The 17,433-nt window shown below is 33.4% G+C and overlaps 2 protein-coding genes across 8 annotated transcripts in view; both read left to right on the top strand.

Annotated features, from left to right (window-relative positions):
• Positions 1-9,147, top strand: part of SEMA3D (semaphorin 3D) — a 240,737-nt gene extending 231,590 nt beyond the window's left edge. The window contains exon 19 of the mRNA XM_057304256.1: positions 6,452-9,147. The gene's annotated coding sequence lies outside the window, so the exon portion shown is untranslated. The remainder of the gene's footprint in view (positions 1-6,451) is intronic.
• The window catches only part of SEMA3A (semaphorin 3A), an 818,384-nt gene that overhangs the window by 27,008 nt on the left and 773,943 nt on the right, over positions 1-17,433 (top strand). The window lies entirely within an intron of this gene.

Below are 17,433 nucleotides of genomic sequence, written 5' to 3'. Positions count from 1 at the left end.
TTTAACAATTCCTATAGTAAAAATTGGGGACACCAACCTTTCAGCCCAAAATGGAAGGTTCCCTCTTCAGAAAATGTGGGAGTAACTGATAGCTGTTGGTTTTAAAATTTCCTAGACTTATGCAAATTCTCATAAGTTCTCCATGTTTCTGTTGACACTTGTATTGTGGTATGATAGCTAAAAGGCCTTTGCAGACATAAAATAGATGCATCATATTAGTGCCGGGGAATTTAGAAACTATTTGGCCCAACTGCCTTATTTTAGAGATTATGTTGGGGACACAGAGGGAGGAAGATGACCTGGCTGAGGTGGCAGATTTTTAGAAGAACCAGGATTCACAGCCACTACATTCCAGTGCCCTATTAACATACTTCCCAAATATTTGGTGAAGTCCTAATTCTCAGACTGAAAGGTTTGTTTGGTTTTATTTTTCTGAAAATCCATAAAAGCCTTACATATCAGGGAAGACAGAAATAAAACCAGAACAGGCTCATTTTGTTGTGTATCAATATTCACTATTAAATACAAAAAATATGGAATGATTTAATTTCTAAACTTGTCCTTAAAGTAGGTTTTTATTCCAGAGAAGGGGAAAGAAGAGTGTGGGGAATTTTAAGACCGTAATTAAAGATTCCCATTGTTGGATGTCAAAAGAGGAGGCATGATAGGTGCTTAATTTGAGTCAGAGACAGCAAGTAAGCACTGCCTATCATGTAGAAAAGTGGTCAGTCCCAAGGACTTCAAATAAAGTGAGTGAGAACTTAACCAATAACAAAGGACTAATAATAACCAAGCATAGAAATGTGTTGCCATACTATGTGGCAACATGTATAAAAGTGAATAATACTTTCATACTTTGCTTGCATATAAGCAAAATATTTCCAGAAGGCTACAGAAGAATTGATCAGGAATTATCTCTTGACAAGGAACCAATTGGTTGGGAATAGGGAAAGAATGAAGAATTTCCAGTATTTATTTTTTTATCGTTTTCAATTTTGAACCATTTAAATATGTTCTTTACTCTAATTTTGAATATTATGGAGCAGTGTTATGGATATTATGAATATTATGGAGTGGAGGTAGAGCTCCAAATTTAAAAGAAAAATGACAAAAATAAATAATATTTAATAATATCTTACGTTTGTTAAGCACATACATATGCCAGGCTTTTTTATATGCATCACTTCACTCAATCCTTAATATCAATCCCATTTCTCAGATTTTGGGAACTGAAGTTTGATGAGGTTTTGTTTTTAAGTTTTCTATCAGTTTGACCCTGTGTGAAAGAGAGCTAGAGCCCTAAGCATTTGCCTTCAATATGAGACTTAGAAATTATTTGACTATCCAGTTAAACATTGCTATACCAGTTAGTATGATAATTTCCCCAAGCGTTTCTTGGTAAACATTGCATATTAGTAAATCTGTATTTTAGAATTAGACTGAAATTGGCTGTCAAATCAAAACACCATGCAGTACCTAAGGCATCAAAAGAATGAACTGTGGATCCAGAATGGTGGTGACTGCAGTTGCAGAGTATGAATATTTTTCTCCTGGGGCCATAGACTTACCCACAGCTGTGGACCTAGACTCACTCCGCGCTTGGTGTCTTCCCTGTCTGCCACTGCAGCAACCTTGGAAGCAGAGGATTGGATGGTGGCACATTGAAAGCCATGTGGAAAAAGCATTTTCCTCACTGACTATTGAGATTGAGTGTGAGTGTAAGTTCACCTTTTTAAGTCTTTGTATCATTTTATAGATTGTCCAGCATCACACTTTGCACACAGAGATGCGCATACAAATTCTACATATAATTCTAACATTTTATCTTTGTAAGAGAAGCAAACCTAACAAACTATGGGAGATCAAACAGGACTCTAACTAGTGTTACATTTCTAGAATCCTGCTTTATATTTTGTTGAGTGTCTGAAAGCAGAGCAACAAATAACTACTCTTCAAAGATTGTAAGCAATTCCCCAAATATCAAAATGTATACCGTCCTCACACACATCCTGTATTTATGACTCTCCGAGTGCTTCATATTTTTGTTCTAGGTATTAGTAAATTTATCTGAATTATTCCACACAAAGAAGCTTTCACATACATGAGTATTAGTTTTACCATTTTAATTTCCTGATCCTCACCCTATAATTTCAGAATAGATCCCCTTACTCTAGGCTAATTTCTAATTATTTTAGTGAAAAAAAAAAAAAAAGATTTCCTGAGTGGACACTCCTTGCTTATTCAGATCATATTTACCTCAATAACAGTGTTTATCCTACTTCAAAAGAAGTTCAGAGGTAAGACTCATCGAACAAGTGCTGTGGACTGGCGTAAGTGCATTCTTTTGCAGTATAAATTCAACAAATTGAATTCTAGAAATTGTTTTTAGTGACCTATCAGTATGAAACTAGAGCAATTCAAATTCTGGATCAAGCATTTCACATGTCAATAATGTTAGAACAATAACTATAGCATTCTAATATTGGATGTCATTTCCTAGAAGTACTTTTATTTTAAAAGGAAACTATAATTTTCAAGAGCAAAATCAAATGTGTCTGACACTGAATTTCATTTGAAACCCTATATTTTCTGGAATGATGATATCACATATTTAACCTATTCTCTGTGCTACTAGATTTATCTATTTTTAATTTCTTTCTAGCAAAAGAACGATTGGCTTTAAAGTTCCACTCTGATGCCTCTCATGTCACTAAAACCCTGTTCCACCTGAAAATAATCTAGCACAAGGTCACACCTCACGAAATCCAATGGCGATGGAAACATTTAAGTATCTCTTCGGCAGGAAGGAAATGCTATCTTTAATGTACTTCTCTATATACTGTGTCAACCTCATAGTTAAATTGTACTATGGACTCAAACCAAGCCTGCTCATGGTCGCACCTCTTATCCCTTTATTAACCTTTAGGTTTTTACGATCTGTTAGGCATAGATAAACATCTGCTCAACAGACCAAAATCATACCTAGCCACCTGTCTAACTATTTCAAAGGCTACTAGTAAAAATACCTAGAGTGTATAAACAGCGCCTAGCTTCACATTGAGATGAACATATTTTCTATGCACCGCAATCCTGGTGACCCTGTTTTCAGCAGCTCACATGGTGGACACCTGTGGCTAGTTGGTCTGGATTTGGGTGAGGCATAATATCTCAAGTTCAAAGTATGTTGCATTATTTAACAGGAGGAGGGTGCAAATTAACCATGAGAATGCATAATGAAACATTTTAAAAATATACTTGTACACATGTGTAAATGTAATTTGGTTTAAATTTCTTGGAACCAGGTGATATTAGAGGAGTCTTAAAATTGTTAAAAAGCAATTGAAAGTATTTAAAAATACCTTCAATTTGTACCATGCATTTCAAGCTCTTATGTAAAAGGAGCTTACTAGCACAAGCTGGACATGGTATCGTTTAAATATTTTTTCATTAAAATTTTCTAGTTTTTTTTCTTAAAGACTCTACCTCAACAATTTTAATTTATGTTAAAAATAAATAATGCACTCAATAATCTAGGTTGAGTTGAAGACAACAGAGGTAACAGAAGTTCGCCCTTAACTAGAAAGAATCTGAATGTCTATCAAATAGTGCATGAAAATAAGAAAGCCATAGCAAAGAGTCATTAATTTTTTGTGTGTGTACTATGGCAAGCTACCGGATTAAGAAACAGTTACAAGCACAAATATAATGTTCATCATATAATTGATGTGTCCGTATTATTATATAATAGAGACAAACAGTAGTTAAATCATAAATTGAGTTTTACTTAAAGAAAATATGAACGAAGAGCTAGTTATAAACTAAGCTCGGGATTGTGTTGTAGTTGGGAAAAATGTAGTCTCTATTAATCTTTTAACCTTTGGCAACCTTATAAGAGGTCCCCCCAAAACAAAACCCATTAGGGAATAATTTTGAATAGGGGCAAGGAAAATGTAAATAGAAGTGGCATTGTCCATTGTCACTATAAATAGCTTCTTTTGTTGAATTCCTAATAGGTTATTCTTCAGGTAGTATTCTTTGTAGGCTATGAAGTTTAGAAATCAGAAAAAAAAATAAAAATTTCATGAAATGCCATTGATTCTAATAGAGGAGTTTTATGCGATCTTTAATAATAAATTATAGAAATCTGATTAGTTACTGATACACAAATAGCTCTTTCCTGTCCTCCTCATTTTTAATCTTTTCCCCCCCGGAGGAAGAATTCCATTAGAAGAATCTACTAAAGTAGATTTGTTATCAGGGGTTGCCTCCATGATTTATGCTTAGTTTCCCCGTGTGTGAAGAATCACGGCAGATTTTGAGTATGGCAGCAGTGACCAGAAAAGTGTTTGTTCAATAAGCACATTATAAACAATTTTTAGTATTTTTAATTTACAGTGACTTTTTTTCCCCATGATTCGAGAGAAATCAAGAAGTTGCTTAAGAGTATATTTTTGAATGTCTCTGAAATCTGATCGTGAACAATTTAACACTCATCACGCTGTGTATCTTTATAGTAAAATTAAAGAAGATTTGTAGCTAAAGATAATCTACTTATTGCGCAAATGTTTCTAAAGAGTAGATGATTTCTAGTACATGGAATATGTCTTTGGCAGATTAAATTTTATTCCATTGTCTTTATAATTATACTAATGAGACTAGTAGCATGGTAAATGGTTTTAAAATAAAATGGAAGCAGAAGATATATAAGCTACTGTACATTCTCATTGGTTTCTACCCCTTTCTCTAAAAATAAGATACATTATTTATATACACAAGTGTGTGTGTATATATATATATTCATTACATATTATTCTATATATTCCATATATATCTTTATGTCCCATTATAGGTAAAAGACATGGACACATATGGACACAGATTTCATGATTCTTTTTGGCTTAACTGGGTGTTCTCCAGCACTATGATTAAAATATCAGCAAGTAAGATACAATTATGTTGTCAAGGAATCAGTAGGGAACATGAGATTTGTTACTGCTTCATTACTTCCATAATTCTTGGTGGCTAGCCCTTTAATACAGGTGTTTGTGGTTATCAATCACTGAGAGAATCTCTCAGCTTTTCTCCTCTTTAAATCAACTTTCACTGACTTGTTGAAGCAAGGAGTGTGTTTGCCTCGAGCAATAGGCTTAAAAGCACTTGTAATTCAGAGAGGAATACTTCATGTTGTTGCTGTTAAAACATTGCAATTATAACTTTCTGCCAAATTTATGGATGGAGGGAGGAACTGACTTCTGGGTTCCTGGTGGAAATTACTGGTGTCATGAGCATGTGGAAGAGGTAATTTTGAGTTATCAGCAGTCTCAGGAAGGTGCATTTCCATTCTTGTTTACCCCTACGTTTGAAATTTGAAGGTACTGTCCTACTGATGACAACTATTATGCAAGCTGGAATGTGAACAGCTTGTGTAACCAGCATTTCCTGAGACCACACTAAGCTAAGGATTCAACAGTGTCACAATAATAATGGAAAAAAGCTCAACTCCAATTGCAGAACTGTGAGAATTACAGGTTTCTTCAGAGCCCTCCTGGCTATTTTAAACATTTCCTGTTAGGAAGGGGTTTCAAAATCCTCCCAAGAATAACTCCTTGGGATTTCATAAAATATATAGTTACCCTTTAAGTGTATTCCTCGCCTGCCAAGACTAGAGACAAGTCTGCGGGAGCTTAACTTAGGAATCATGTTAGTGCACACTATTCAGGAGTTAGCATTTCTGTCTCTCTTCCAAACCTTACAAGAAGTCTTCTGCTGTCTCTCCTCGGGAAGAGGTCCTTCCATCAAGTATCTCCATTCCACATACGCTGGTCCATGTACTGGGCCCTTTAGATGTGCTGTTGCAGGCATCCTGATACTACAAAACAAAAATTTTAATTGTGTTAAATATATACATAAAATCTACCATTTAAACCATTTTTAAGTGTACAGTTCAGTGACATTATTATTGTGCAACCATCAACACCATCCATTTCTGGAAATTTTCAACATCCCAAACTGAAACTCTATACCCATTAAACAAGAACTCCCTGTTCCTTCTGCCCCTCAGCCCTGAAAACCACGCTTCTATTTTCTGTCTCTATGAATTTGACTACTTTAGGTACCTCCTATAAGTAGATTCATACTATATTTGTCCTACTGGGTTTGGTTATTTTGCTTAGCGTAATGTCCTCAAGGTTCACGTATGTGGTTATATATATCAGAATTTCATTCCTTTTTAATAATCATATTCCATTGTATGTATAACCAGTTTTGTTTATCCTTTCATCTGTCAGTGGAAATTTGGGTTATTTCCACCGTTTGGCTATTTTGTGAATAACTCTGTTATGAACATTGGTAGACAAATATCTGTTCAAGTCCCTGCTTTCAGTTTTTCTGGGTATATACCCAAAAGTGAGAGCGCTGGATCATGTGGTAATTTTAGGTTTAACTTTTTCAGGAACCAGCATCGTGTTTTCTACAGTGGTTGTCTACCATGTTCCATTCCCACCAGCAGTGCATGAGGCTTCTGGTTTCTCCACGTCCTCACCAACGCTTGTCACTTTCTGATTTTTGATAAAAGCCATACTGATGGCATGAAGTGGTACATCATTGTGGTTTTGATTTGCATTTCCCTAATGACTAGTGATAGGTGTTTTTTCATGTGCTTTTTGGTTTTCTGATATTTTAAATTCATGATACCATATTTAAATTTAGCATAGTTCCGTGCTAGAGCATTTTCATGTATGCTATGTAGAGAAAGCAGTAGATTTAGCCATCAGACTGAAGATCAAGATAACAAGTTCCTGGTTCTTAAACTGAAATTCGTTTCTAACAAATTCCAGGAAACTTTTCAGGCACGTAGTACTATCCTAACATTGCTGAAATCAGTCCCTTGAAGAAGGTATAACCATAAAAAAAAAAAAGAAAGAGAGAGAAAAAAAAAAAGCTATCCTAGGTTGGAAAACTGGAGATTCATCACATGGAAAGGCAAAGTTTTATAAGAATGTTTCCTATAATAGTGGAAATAGAACAAGCATATTTTGAGCCCACTGAGAATAACTCTATGTGAATTGCCAGACACCTTGATCTTGGACTTCTCAGCCTCCAAAATTGTGAGAAATGATTTTTTGTTGTTTAAACACCCAGGCTATGTCATTTTGTTATGGCAGTTTGAACCAACACAAACCTCCCTATATGGGCCGATTTTCATGCATAAAAAAATATCTAATGGAATATTTGGCTATTTATCTTCAAAATATGTCAGTGTTATGCTATAGGAAGATGATTTGTGACTTTCTAGTACTTGTCTTGAATTAATGCTGGTATTCCTTCTCAATCCCAAACAGATCAGTGAGGGAATATTCCCACTTCTACCTAGTGTTATGGAAGGACAGCTGTATTTCTGCCTTATACCATTGTCTTCGCCATTTTGTAACATAATGAAATAACTGTAAACTAAAATAAAATATTTTACCTAAGTACAGATTTTTAAATTTAAACATATTACTTGTCAGTATTATGTATTAATGCCATATAGAAATAAAATATTTCAGGCCATTCAGTTTGCTTTGGTTTTCTAAACAACTTGAAAAGAAAGTTTCATAATTCAACATGCTTAATTCTAAATTTATAGACAAATTCAGTATATAAACTTAAGAGATATATTAAATTCTTAACAATTTCTCTCTATGTACTCATACATATAGGGAGAGAATATGAATTATATGCAAATCAGGAAGAAAACAAAAATAACTCCTTAAAAGGAGAGAGGGTGTTTTTGTTTCTATTTTCTATTTCAAAACTCAAACCAGTGGAAGATTCGTAATTATAGACTACAAACCTTGTTAGCAAATCCAACTGACAAATGTGAGACCACACAGCTAGAGAAGATCGCTTGTTTCAGGAGTTATCACAGTTGTCATTGATTGTTTCATTGGCATGTACACAGTGTCAATTTGGTCAAGGCTCTATTGATCACCACTGGATAAAAATGACGTTAATAGTTGGGTAGACACAAACACTTTCAAATTGAGAATAAAATATCTTTCCAATCACTTTTAAGGAAAATCTTGGAGATGGTATGTTTTCAATTCCAGGACGAGTAGAACAGTTTAACAGGGGCTGCACATCTCTAGACATATTACCATGAGGAAAAAAGTCTGTATGGATCTGATGAAATATTACAGATAACAGATTTATCTCTTAATACATATCAAAGAACTATTTTAAAATACTTCAAAGCTTATGACTTCAGAAAATAAAAATACATTAAAAAATAAGAAACTATAATACTATAACCATTTTGTCTTTTGTTGATCTGTTTCCTCACAAGTCAAAGATTTCCAAGTCTTTTTATTATAACATAGGTTTTTAGCACAAAATTTCAGTGACCTTTATTGTAGCTTACTTACCTGAGATTTAAATATATTCCAAGGGGGAATAAAATAATATATAACTAGCTTCTCGGTAGTAACAAATACTTACAGCGAGTATTCTCGTTTTGTTCCTTACTGATATATGTGCTCTACTTAGTGAAATCAGACTCAAATGTGATGTCCTTCTTTGGAGCAAAAAGTACCTTACACTTAGCACTCTATAACTAACGTAGAAATTCACATCCACTTTGCCTGCTGAAAGCATTTGAGGAAGGAAGCTTAAAGTTACCCAAGTAAGTGCCTTTTCTTTTCCCTCCTTTTTTCTAAATATCAATCATCCACTCATATGAGTCGTGTGTGTGGACAGAGAATTTAATATTTATTTGTTTGTTTTGTTTATATTTAAAAAAAATTCCATCCACCCTCCCTCCTGGAGGTGCCAACTGTTAGACCCTCCTCCCTTGGCCCAGGCTGCCCACCCCGGAAGCTGAGAATAGGACATTTATACAAAAAAAAAAAAAAACCCAAAAAACCCTACAAAAAACCAAGTAAGAGTTAAAACAAGATTTCATGGACTTTAATTCCCACAGTATTTAGCAAGCTTTGAATTTAATCAACATTATAAAACAGTTTATGTAAATGTCTTGGTCAGTGAGAAAGGAAGGATAAGATTTAATTTAAGGTATAGAGAATCAATTTAGTTGAATACAGTTTGAGAAAGACTGGACTTTATTCAAATCAATTTTCTCCGGGCTAAAATAAAAACACCCTTTCTCTTATGGACTATTATGCAAAATTCTTTGACTTTTATATGTATTGTGAGACTATTTTTGACATAAGTAGATACAAAAACAATATCATTTGAATCTGTTTAGTATAACAAAAAAAGCTATAGAAATTCTAGAAGAAAAAGCTATTGAGATACAAATTACTTTGTAAGAAAACATCAAAAGGACAATTAATTCATTCTGTTGAATACATTGTTTTTAAGTATCTATAATAATTAATAAAATTGCTTTTAAAAGGAGTTATAAATGAAGTCTATTAACTTTTTATTCTAAAGTCATATATAAATATTTGAGTCAGTCCATCTTGCTAGTAAACCCAAGTTAATTCTGAAAGTAGAATATTTAATATTCTTGTGTATTTATTGCAATGTCAAAATCTCTTTATAATATCTACAGATATCAGAAGGCTAATAGATGTTGAATTCTTTTATTTCCTTTAGTCATGAGGGTTTACTTAGACTTTCCACTTGGTAAATAACATTTTTTCTTTTATATACTTACTTTAGATTGGACTGAAAATTATAGCTATGTGATGAGATTAAACATAGAGAGTTCCACATAAATAAAATTTTATTTGTAGTATTTGAAAGTACGTTCTACCTTCCTATTTACATGATAATATAAAGGGAAAAGGTAGTATGCATATATACACATATATATTGTTATATAGAATAAGTACATATATTTTATACGTAATATATATTTAACATACTAATACAATATATATTATATATGCATGTATTTGTAATCTTTATGCAATCGCTTTACTGGTCAATTCCAGAAAAAGTGAAGCTTTTAAGTGAAATCTTTGGACACTTACCTGAATAGTTGTTTATTCACCCTTTTCTTCATAAAACATTCTATGGTCTTTCTATGCGCTAAGCAATGTGATGGCAACTAGAGGTTCACAGTCATCTTCCATTTTTCTTTTGGAATATATGTATGTATGTATGTATTAAGATTCTTCATACAGGAAAGAAATGACCTCTTTATGATGTGTCGCAAGTACCTTTGTTTCCTTAGTGTATCATACGCATTTGCTTAGGTATGTCTTTGATTCGCATATACTTGGATTATTAAGTATTAGACTTCTATTTAATTGAATTCATCAATCATAATTTACTAATTATGGATTCTGAATTTTAGTCACAGCAGAGATGGACCTTTGAGAACTTGAATAAATAGTACATCTATAAGCGTTCATGTAAAATCTTAGATACATCTACACTTTGTGAGTTAATGTAGAATCTTAGATACACATACATATTGTGAGTCTCTAAGGAAGAAGACCATTTATGCTATAAAAACAAAATAAAACAAAACAGAAACAAATACACCGTTCTAAATTTCTATTACCCATAGAAATGAAGAAAAGAAAAAATAAGAAAAGGGAAACATGGAATAATAAAACGATTAGTTTTCTTTGTTTTTGTTTTTTACTCTAGAAGCATCACCGTTCTATAAAAAGTTAAGGCCAGAAGTGTTCCTCAATTTCTAAGCACAGGCAGTTTCAAAAAGTGAGAAGACAGATCTTTAACTGTCAATTGTAAAAAGACTAGGTTTTTATGAATAAGGAGAGTGTGTTGCCTAGTCACTTACTTTCATGAACATATAGAAAACCTTTTCTTGAATATGCTTTGCCGCAGTAGAGCAGTTTTGAAGCCGGACTCTGTTACAGTCATCACAGCTTTGCCTGACCTTGCATGCAGCTTCGTCAGGCGGCCAGGTGCTAAGCATTCTTCACAGTATAAAGCAGTTGACAAGTTGAAGATAACCAGAACTTTTGTAGAAGTCAAAAATGTGGTCTCTAGCCAAGACAATAAGAGCAATGTCCATGTGAGTGACAACCTAAGACACCAGGGGTGGGTAGTTAAAATGAACAGTCACCATTGGAGTGTTTTACAGTGACAGAAAATGTTTGCTTTTTATTAGTGGTGTGTGTGTGTGTGTGTGTGTGTGTGTGTACACATGTGCAAGCACACACACATGTGCATAGGGGGGTGGGGTACTAATGTGTTTCAATGAGGAGAAATAGATCATTTTTATCTAAAGTTCTGCTTAAATATGACACTTGTGCAAGCACATTTTTGGTCCTGACAGTAGCTTGCTTTGCTGTGTTCGATCCACATTCCTACTGTTCATTAGGAAACCATAAATAGATCAGTTTATATAAGGAATAACACAAAGTTATTTTACTTCAAACATCTTTGAAAAATATTTACTTTAATTGTCTCCCTAGGCTTGTTGTACTGTTGAAAGTGTTTGAATAACCAGTGCTAATGTAGAAGATTCTGTGCCAGTTACGCCATTAAGAGCTTCAAAACCCTGTATTCTGATAGAGTGGGTAGTGGAGAGCCTGGAGAATTTGGAAAAGTCATTTTGGTAACCAAGCATTTATGATTTTAAATGGAGAAGCTAAAGATTGTTTAATGTCAAGAACTGCAAAACAGAACATCTGAGCAAGATCAGGCATATTATTATTGAATTCCACCCCCTAAGTTATATTATTAAACTCTTCAGATCACTTTAATCTTATAAATCATTAAATCACTTCCAGTCCGTCCCTGACTGCCCTCTCTGAACATTTCTAAACACACTTATTGCTCCCTATCTATCATTTGCACGCTTTTGAGAAATGTAATGCCAGTTCTTCTTGGATCCAATATGTCCATATTGTTGATATTTAGGAGAAAAGACGAAAAGTAAGGAGAAAAATATCTGTGTGACAAATCCTTTGATATTCTGATCATTTCCCATGTATGAAAAAAAAATCACATGCTCAGGCATTTAAGAGCTAAAGTACAGTATTATGGGCAGGCTTGAAATTCAGATATAGTAGAACTTCATTTTAACCTGATCAAACATTCAGAAATAACCCTTAGAAAATTGGGTGACTCTTCCAAATTAAAATGGAATAAACACATTTTACATACAAAGCAGCACCTACAATTACATTGCTGGCCTCCAAGGTTTAGACATGAGTACAGCCCTTGAATTTATTATGAAAGCATACCATTGGACCATTACTGAGAAAAATAGTATTTATACATATTGTGAACATTTTAAACAGTTGTTTTATACCAAATCAGTTGGTGTTAGAGTTAAGAAAATACATATTTATATCTTCTTCACTAATGTTGATAATCATCTTAAAATGAAACAATTACAGTAAAATAATTTGAGGGTCAATTTTATCTGACCACAATTCAATGAGCCGAATATTTACAGATGTTACTTTCACAGTTTTGTGGTAATCTATTGGGAAGACAATGTAAGTCAAAGTGTGGTTTACATATTTACACGTCTTGTTGGATGGTTTGAATTCATAATTGCTAAAAAATTCGTGATAGATGGTTTAAATAAACACACTTCCCATAGAAACTAAGGAAGATATTTGTATTCCGTTTCTAGGCAAGAGAAGAGATAATTGGGGTTAAGTTGGGAGTATCCTTTTAAATATGATTTTATGACTGCCACTTAATGATTACACAGTGACTTGATCAAACAGGCTAAGGTTGATTCTTTGAGGTAATATCTCCAATTGTGGAGTCACTATGCTGAAATTGGAGTCTCTTTCTTCATCCAATAATACCTGTTTGTTCCTAGGGTAGTATGAAAAATAAGTATTAGAAATTACTGTAACTATACTCAGTTCCATAATGTCTTTGTCAAAGACATCACAGCTCAAAAAGACATTTTTTGGCCATTCTGTCTAATGAATGGAGAGACTAAAATTGATTCAATATAAAGCTTTCATTTATCTGAAGCACTTGAATGATCACTGTGACTCATTTTTTTTTTCAAGATTTTGCTTGAAACCCACTGTGTGTTAAATTTAAAAGATAGTTTTGTTGTGTGAGAATATTATTTCTGCCTAAAAGTACAACTACACATATTTTTTGGAAGGTCAAGATGTACCTGTGGGTGATACTTCAGAGGCAGGAAGTCAACAGTTTATCTTTTCTTCATTTTGGCTACAAAATGGCATTTTCCCAGCACCAGCAACTTACTTAGCTGTAAATCTTATTATAGGGGAAAAGGTGGTTAAAACTCATGGCTTAAATGGATATGGTTGATAGGGACAAACAAACAAACAAAAAAAAACCCAGAAATTACTGGATATTCATATATCCGATTCTTATTCTAGGGTAGCTATTGGTACAGGAGAAATTTAAGGGCACTTGGTCACCAAACCCACTGGTCTTCTGAATGGACTTTTACTTCTTTTTCTTAAACAGTAAATGGAGACTTGGATGACTAAATATTTGTGCTAGCTGTTATGGGACCATAACACACGTAGATAGAGTCTCAGTATTGATAGAATTTCCATTCTACTAGAGGAGAATGTTATATTCTAAGTAAATATAACTAAGTGCTATCAAACCATAGAGTCGGGAGTAATTTATTTTAATTAGGATTGCAGAAAACGTCATAGAGAAAGTGATATTTGAGCTGACCTTGGAGAATCAATAGAATTTGATCGATGGTGGTGGGTGGTAAATGGGGGAAAACATACTGAGAAGAGGAAAAAACACAAGAAAAATCCCTGAGATGCAGCAGATTGAGCCAGCCATTTGCATGAATTTGAAATTGTAGCAGAGCTTTGTTGTAATTTTTTTGTGATATATACCACAACTTATCTTTATTCATAAAAACTAAAAAATTGATAGTTTGCCACTTAATAAAGTAATACTCTAGTCTAAGAATTAAGATGGTTTGGGTTTTAAATAAATGTCACATATCTCTTATTGAGTATTATTGTGTCATTCTCTGTTTTATAAATAGATATTGGAAAAGTGTGAATGCTCAATATTTAGTGAGTATTAGAATAATAGGTAAAAGTTAGCTTTTTTCCTAGAATATTTGATCTTTATTGTAAGTCTTTTCAGAAGACTATTAAATTTCTACTTTTCTACAATTTTTTTCTATTATCAGGAAAAGCAAATTGGCAAATATCATGGCGTAAAGGGGAAAAAATATAATTAGCTTCTAAAACACACGTAGTTTAAATCCTATATGCTAAAAATAATGGTAATGATCAAAGTCTGATTTTGAAAATACAATGATAGGAAATAGTTTGTATTTATATTTATATCTTATGAGAGAAAAACTAATTCAGCCTGTTTGTTGTCATGTTTACTCTTTGGTGGATGAGATCATTGAAGGCAGGTGACAATCTACTGATGAAAGCCTAGGTAAGGCCATGTGTAAAATGCTGATACCTGTACTCGCTGGTGTCAACAAATTGTGAAGAATGTGTACAAGAGCCATGGGAATGACTGAGAGGTTGAGCATTCAATTTGTGATAAAATATCACAAGAGAATATAGAAAGATTGAGTAAACAACATAACTGCCTATATGAATACCAAGAACATAATATTGGTAAAGAAGTGAAATTATTTGGCTAGCTTGAGAGCAGATTGTTAGAAATGATAAACGAAACATGATCTGATGAAGCATTTTTGTCTTAATTTGTATATTGCCTGTTAAATGGAAATTAATAGCACATTTGCTATGTCTACTGATGCGATAGAGTTGGAAATGACAAATATTTGGTTTAGTTCCTTGATGACGATTTTGAGAATCACACTGATATTTCTGGACACTTAATGTCTCTGGAGCTTCAAAAAGGAGCCATAATTAACTAGAAAGAAGCAATCTGGTTGGTTGACAATTTAATGCATGTGCACATGCATTATTTTACTCAGTCTCTCAAATATGTACATGTTGTTCTTAATATAATATCTTTTCTTGTGGACATAACATTATTAGAATACTAATTCTGATTAATACAATTAAATTTTCTATGATTGTTTTTTCAGGTGGGACTTTTTTTTTTTAAGAATTTATTTACTTATTTGACAGAGAGAGAGAGGGAACACAAGCAGGGGGAACGGGCGAGGAAGAAGCAGGCTCCCAGCGGAGAAGCCTGATGTGGGGCTCGATCCTAGAACGCTGGGATCACACCCTGAGCCGAAGGCAGATGCTTAATGACTGTGCCACCCAGGCACCCCCAGGTGGGACTTTTCTTAAGGGCAAGCTAATGTGTAAACATAATAATATTCAGAATCATTGTCACTTTTTGGTACCTGATTATGTGAAATCATCCATATTTTGGACACGCTTGCTTTTCTCTAACTCATGATAAATGTAATTACCATAGAATGATGACAGATAATTGTCCTCAAAGCATTACAAAGTTAGGGTCATTAAAAACAGCTCTTAAGAAAACAAAGTGATATTCGAACATTCTTCTTTCCTTTGTTTTTTAAGTTATGTCATAAAATAAATGAGAGGGTAGAAAATACAATCACAATCTAGATACTTTTTAATACTTTATTGATCAAGAACTTCACTGACAGTTTATTGACTTGGAGTTGATGAGTTGTTTTGTCATGTGTATGGTGCAGTCACACGTCTGATATGCATGGGAGATACAGAATGAGAACAGATTGAGTTAGGTAGCAGAAGGAAGAGAGAAAGTGGAAAAAGAAATGACTAAAGACATCAGTACAGGTAAAATAGAGTGAGTAGAAGAGAAGGGAAGATGTATAAGTCAGCTGTTTTTTTCTCTATCCATTATTCATATGGGAACTTGATCTTCCAGATTAGAATTTTAGCATTATGACATTTTTTTTAAAGATTTTATTTATTCGACAGAGATAGAGACGGCCAGCGAGAGAGGGAACACAAGCAGGGGGAGTGGGAGAGGAAGAAGCAGGCTCATAGCGGAGGAGCCTGATGTGGGGCTCGATCCTAGAATGCTGGGGTCACGCCCTGAGCTGAAGGCAGACGCTTAACGACTGAGCCACCCAGGTGCCCCAGCATTATGACATTTTTATACCTTTAAAGCAATTTCTAATCCACCTTCTAAATTTTAGGCACTACAAGAATTCAATATGATAGAATTTTTTTTTATCAAATCTCCCAAACTTCCTGGTTTTAAAATAGGAAGGGTAAATAATCTTAATCAGAGATCCCCGAGGGTAATTTATGTAAGGTAGGTTATTACTTACCATACATGAAACTGTTTCCCTTGAAGTTTTTTGAGTACAAGTTTACATAACAGCACCTCAAAGTCTTGTCCAACTCCAAGATTTTGTGACAGTTTAGAAATGTCTAAATGAACTCTTTGTATTAGAATAGAAGAAAAAGAAAAATAAATAGAAAACATTTACTTAGACTCAAAATATATATGCATCGAATAGAGCATTTTATAACATATATACGTATAATCAATATGTTGCCCCTCTTCCTAATTTAATCTCAGATCATAAGAAAGTAATATTAGAAGTTTTGATTTAGGTAAGTATTAAACTTATTTTTTTTTTTGCATTTTATATAATTTGCTGTCTTTTCCACTTCAAGAAACAGTTCAAAGATTTTCATCATGGAATTCATAACCCCAAATGCTCAATAAATATTTAAAGAGAACTAGCTAATGCTAAGTAATAAAGTTCTTCTAGTTATAAAACCAGCAGTTTTGGCCTCCAAACTGAACTATCAAATGTATTTTAGGTATTTACAATCTATCAAATTGTTTATGAGTATCTGCAAAATAAGAATGATTGAAAAAAGAAAAATAAAGAGCGCATCTTTGAAAGAGGCTGGAAAGAACCTTTAAGATTAGGAGACTAGGAAAATAAAATCTTGTAATGTACACCAGAGATATTTTTAATCTGTTAGAATATATCGTGCTCTAAGATTGGTTTCATTTGAGAAATAAATTTGCTGTATAAAAATTTATAAAACATGCTATATATTTTGCACTTAAAATTTCACACGTAGCCAGCTAATATGACTTTTACTTCTGTTAACACACAAGGTCTATATAGACTTTTTTTAGTTTTCTAATATATGGACTGTCAGTTTTGCCTTTATTCTTTTCTCTAGTTTTTAAGGTGAATTTTATAACTAGATCAAGAAAATACACAGGCTAAAATCCTTAACTCAAATTCCAAAGACTTCAACTTATGATGAAATTAAAGTAGATTGTACATAGAGAAAAGAGAGTTGAAATGTGTGTGGCAAAATGAGCAATTCTCATGTTCTCCAACTTTAGAGATCGTATGGCTGATGTTCTTTAAATTAGCTCATTTGATACGAGTAGCTATGATTTTTGCAACTATGTAAATTACTTGAATGTATGAAACGTTACTTTGTAGAGAATCAAAAAGAGGGAAAACAAAGATAGTCTTAAATGTTACTGCACAATATCAGTCAACCTGGAAAAGCGTATTTAATGTCTTCAAGTGTTATGAGTTAGGAAGATACT

The sequence above is a fragment of the Ursus arctos genome, unplaced genomic scaffold, assembly GCF_023065955.2.
Source record: "Ursus arctos isolate Adak ecotype North America unplaced genomic scaffold, UrsArc2.0 scaffold_3, whole genome shotgun sequence".
NCBI classification, from domain to species: Eukaryota; Metazoa; Chordata; class Mammalia; order Carnivora; family Ursidae; genus Ursus; species Ursus arctos.
This window is presented reverse-complemented; position numbering and strand designations above follow the sequence as displayed.